At 40.4% G+C, this 5,261-nt stretch overlaps 1 pseudogene; it reads right to left on the bottom strand.

The window, feature by feature from the left end:
* Window positions 1-2,612: 2,612 nt before the first annotated feature.
* Window positions 2,613-3,386, bottom strand: LOC149267659 (long chain base biosynthesis protein 1 pseudogene; annotated as a pseudogene).
* Window positions 3,387-5,261: the final 1,875 nt, after the last annotated feature.

Here is a 5,261-nt window from a genome sequence, read left to right on the forward strand (position 1 = left end):
GAAATCTATATGGAACAACCCATTGGCTTCATACAAATAGACTCCAGCCTTGTTTGTCGACTTAAGAAATCCCTTTATGGCCTCAAGCAAGCTCCTCGGGCTTGGTATGCCAAAATGGATAGCTTTCTTTTAGAATCTGGCTTTTCTAGGTGTCATTCTGACAATACTGTCTACACCAAGAAAGTGGGCAACTCTCTTATCATCCTTGTTCTTTATGTTGATGATCTTATTCTTACTGGTAGTGATCCCAACCTTATAAACCATGTGAAGTCCAGCCTTAAAAAGAAATTTGAAATGACAGACTTAGGACACTTACACTATTTTCTCAGTCTTCAAGTCTTGCAATCCCAGGAGGGTATTTTCCTTTCCCAGTCCAAGTATGCTTGTGATATTCTTCGTCATTTTCACATGGAAGACTGTAAGCCAGCCCCTTCTCCCTTTCAGTCTGGAGTCAAACTTTCAGTCTCTTGTACTTCTCCTGAAGTTGATGCTACCTTATACCGTCAACTTGTCGGAAAACTCTTGTATTTAACCCATACTCGTCCTGATCTTTCCTTTGCTGTTGGCCTTGTTGCTCGTTTTATGCAAAACCCCCGTGAAAGTCATTGGAAAGCAGCTAAAAGAATACTTCGTTATGTTCGAGGTACAGTACAGTTTGGGATTCATTACAGTGCCAAAGCAGCTCCTCTGTTAGTTGGTTTCACTGATTCTGATTGGGCTGGTGACCCTGATGATCGGAAGTCTACTGCCGGTTATGTCTTCACTCTTGGTTCAGGACCTATTACATGGGCTTGTAAGAAACAGGCTGCCATTTCTCTTTCATCAGCAGAAGCAGAGTATCGTGGTGCCGTGGAAGCTAGTAAGGAAGCCTTGTGGCTTCGTCAAATCCTATCAGAGTTTGGCTTTGAGCAGCAGCATCCAACCACACTTTGGTGTGATAATCAAAGTGCCATTCAGTTATGCAAAGATCCAATCCAGCATCAGCGCAGCAAACACATTGAACTACACATGCACTTCATCAGAAAGCTCATTCATGACCATGTTCTTGAAGTGCAATATTGTCCAACAGATGATCAGGTTGCAGACATCTTCACAAAGGCTCTCACAGAGGCGAAGTTCACTAAACTTCGATATATGCTTGGAGTTCAGGAAGTTGTCACTAAGGGGGGATAGGCTCTAGTGCCTCCTTCCTTCTCCTATTGTGTCATATTTGTAAATCCTTCAATCCTATCCCAAGTTGTTCTTAAGGGGGGATGTTAGGATATTCCGACACATAGGATATAGTTAAGTTCAACTTGGTCTAGTATAGAGTTAGGTTAGAGTTAGGTAAAGTGTGTTTCTTTACCGTTGTACATTTTGTAACTTACAATCCGACGGTCACGATATGTAGTGATCCGACGGTTCACTCTCACCTCGGTATTACCGACACTTGATCCGTGGCTTGACACCCGATTGGTCCATGAGTTCTATTTAAAGCGCATGGAGGGTCATTGTTCGGGTAATCCGTGCATGAGAGAAGCTTATGTAAATTTTCATTCTTTGATTAATAAATTGCCTGTAGTACCCACGTTGGGACAAGCCATGGACTGTTTCTCTCCTTGCACTTTGAGGGTTTTAACCACGTCAAAAATACTGGTGTATTGATCTGTGATCTGGTTGTGAGCGGTGTCCTTTTGGTATTCTTTCTGAGGAACTTACCCTGTAAATTCCTACATGGTTGAGGTGGAGAAGAGAAAAAGACATAAAAGGGGAAGGATGATGAGGGGAGGGGGGATCCTTGATTTTGGTTTTGGTGTTGGTTGTGGTTTTGGAGAAATTTGTTTTGGGAGGAAGGTGGAGAAAAGAGAAGGGAGAGAAGAAGAGTGTTTGTTTAGCTTGAGCACACTACATCTGGTTGGACTTGGGTTCGGAGGGCTAGGGAACCTGTGGAGGTTCCCTGGGCTAGGAATTACTTCCTAGTTGGCTGGGAGGCAAATCCAATTGGGTAGTCAAGAGGAAGATGGAGCTCAGGAGCATATCAACTAAGTTATTGGAACATGTATTATCGGTCGTTTATTTTAGTTATGTAAATTATTACAAGTTATACATGTTGCAGATAAATTGTTACAAGTTATACATGTTGTAGATTAAATTAATTTATGTTCATGCTTATGATGTTTTATAAAACTGAAATTTTCCTCGTTATGAAAAAAATTTATTTGAATGAATGTAGTAGTAGTTAGAGGACCTATAATCAAATCCTCACACGTGGTATCAGAGCTAAGTTTCAACTCTTCAGGACTTTATAGGCCCTATTCACTTGCTTCAACATACTAAAATTATTTGCTAGTAGAAATTTAACAACCAACTCATGGGTAGATGCTTGTATAACGTATCTATGTATCCAATAGAATTTTTCGTGCTATTTTTCCTTTTGGATAATTCAAAAAATAAATACATAATTTCTGGGTTCACTAACTGCACTTCCTGCTATCATTGTTGTCCATGAAACCAGGGTTCACTAACTGCGCTTCCTGCTATCATTGTTGTCCATGAAACCACATCTCTCTGAGACATTTTATCAAACATTTGGCACTCATTCTCTAAATTCCCACATTTAGCATACATGTCTATCAGTACATTCCCCATATAAACATCCGATTCAAATCCAAATCCAACATATGATCAACAATCCCCTGAAGCAACATTGAGTCACTCTTAAATGAACTAGACGTATTTTCCAGTTGTAGAAAGACTGACGGTGACAAGGCATTACTCATAACTTTTGGACCCTGTACTTGTGACAAACCGTTCCAAAGAAGAGTAACATTTTCTTATAATCTGACAAGAAGCTCATGACTTTCTTCCAAAACATCAATTACTTTAATTGCAACACTTGCTAGATAAGGTGGCAAGGATGCAGAAAAGAAGTAACCTGCACCACTGAGACGCTGGTGATCAACAACTTTTGCACTTCCTGTACAAAAGCCTCTAGTAGTTGCCAAAGCATACCCATACCAGCAGTTATAATATCAACTTTTTGAATCAGAATTCCATAATGTCCTGTAAGACCTCTTCCATTTTTACCCAGCACACCAAATGAGTTGCTTTCATCAACCAATACTCTGAACTTATACTCCTCTTTCAATCTTATAATTTCATCCAAGGGAACCATTTGACCTGAATTCTGATAGTTAGTGACACCCGTTAGAAAAGTTACATACAACAATTTCAGTCCATTTGTGGTGACAGTCTCGTATTTGGCTTGAGAATTATGATACCAGGAGATAGTACGTAGGCCCAACACTTTATGTGAGCTCCCAATAACTCAGAAAACTCTCCCAGTTGTCATTAGTTTGAACGTCTTGCCCAGATATTGGTCTCTGCTCTGAAAGAATGTCTCACGCCCAGCCAATGAAGAAGGGACTCAACTCCAAGTATGTCGTTGCCATTCCTCTGTGAAATAATACCCAACAGAGATAGATAAGTGCCCACGACTCCTTCAGCAAAGGTACACGACTACCCCAGCAAGCATAGGGTATTCGACCAGTCAAATAAAATGAGTGCAGACTCCTCTGGTTAAGGAACTAGACCCCTATTTAGCATATACCTTTAATCACCAGTGAGTATTGTCCAACAGAACTCGTCCAGGGTATGATAATGATATGTTGTCCCTTTCCAGCAAAGCAAATCGTGCAATAAAGGCCTAGATTTGGCACTTCTACCTCCAAAAATTAGTGCCTTCAACTCACTGATTTGAATCTCCCTCTTTAAGCAAGATTTTGCCAGATTCTAACTTGGTAACTTGACCCTCCATGGTTTTCTCCTCAACCTGATAAATAATTTCTACTACTACAAATCGCCGGTTCAAAAACTTTTTAACTTTTTAACTCGTTTATCTTCCAACGCAATCTATTCTAAAGTATTTTCCAAGGGTTTCATATCATTATGTTTGAACAGTTTCACAGTGCTTCTTGAAAGAAAAAATCCATTTTGAATTCCCCAATGCACACCTTCATCAGCAATAATTATATCTCCTTGCTTACAAAATGCCGGAATTACACTAGAGGTAGTTGCAAACCCATATGAATAGAGAATTGAATCTGGAGTTCCCAAAAATTTTAAAATTTTGGCTTCACAGTCAAGATGGACATTAATAGTTCCATAAAAGCCATGAGGACCACAAGATCCCACTCCATATTTTTTCAAAGCTGCATTGAATGCCTCTATTATCTTCCCTTCTCCTATTAGCCCAAGATAGTTTCTAATGCTAGATTAATAACTTCTTTACCACTGACTATCTTTTTTTTTTCCCGTGGAAAAAGTCGTAATTTCTATTAGTCATTTGAAATTACATTCTGTAGATGCTGTGCATATTCATACTGAGACAGTGTGTCTCTCAGAGAGTTCTGTAGGAGACTGTCCTGAGTTCCAAAAAGGAAAAACTAGAAAAGATACAGAGATATGATCATATGAAAAATACCATGCACTCTCCGAACTGTTGGTCCACGCAGGGAGTTCGGAGAGGTGTCTGTCCATAAAGCTTCTGTCTATAATAGAAAACAGAAAATAGAGATAACATGTAAACTGTGTTTGCTGTGCAACCATGAGTTCTGCCTCCCATTTAAGGAGACACAAAAAATATAGAGTTTGCTGTCCATTTTATCAGTTTTATCTAAATAGCATGTAAATGAAAAAAAACAAAAAAGAGCATCTGTTTGTGCATAATGGGACCCCTTTCAGTTCTGAGTATCCCTTTGTGCCTGATGATCAACAAAAGGTCGATGGTAGTGCTGAAAGTAGGTTCCATCCAGGTCTTCTTGTATTAGCCAGTCCGCTTCTTCCCTCTGCGCTGCTTGCTTGGATAGGTAGTCCGCCCGAGTGTTGCGCTCCCTGTAGATATGTCGACATTCAAATTTTTCAAAAGCATCTGTTAGTCTGAGTGCCTCTTCCAGAATGTGTCTCAAAGAGAAAACAGAACATGTTGATTTCCTTGTAAGCCAATTGCAGACAATCTGTGAATCTCCAAACAATTGAAGTTTTGTGCAGCCTTTTTCATGTGCAAATGTGATGAGGTGTTTTGCAGTGATAAGCTCAGCATAGTTGTTTGTGCCCCTCCCCAGGTGAATTTGCAGCATGAAGTAGTGGCTGTCTCTCAGGTAGAGTAGGGCTCCCCCCCCACAACCCGTCTCTTGGGCTGAGCCATCAAAATAGGCCCAGGGATAGGATTTATCTATAAGCTCCGGGGTGATGGTCCTATGGGGGGCAGGTGGAGGATCTTC

The sequence above is a fragment of the Pinus tabuliformis genome, chromosome 6, assembly GCF_031772625.1.
Source record: "Pinus tabuliformis cultivar Carrire ecotype Pingquan chromosome 6, CPIR1, whole genome shotgun sequence".
In the NCBI taxonomy this organism is placed as follows: Eukaryota; Viridiplantae; Streptophyta; class Pinopsida; order Pinales; family Pinaceae; genus Pinus; species Pinus tabuliformis.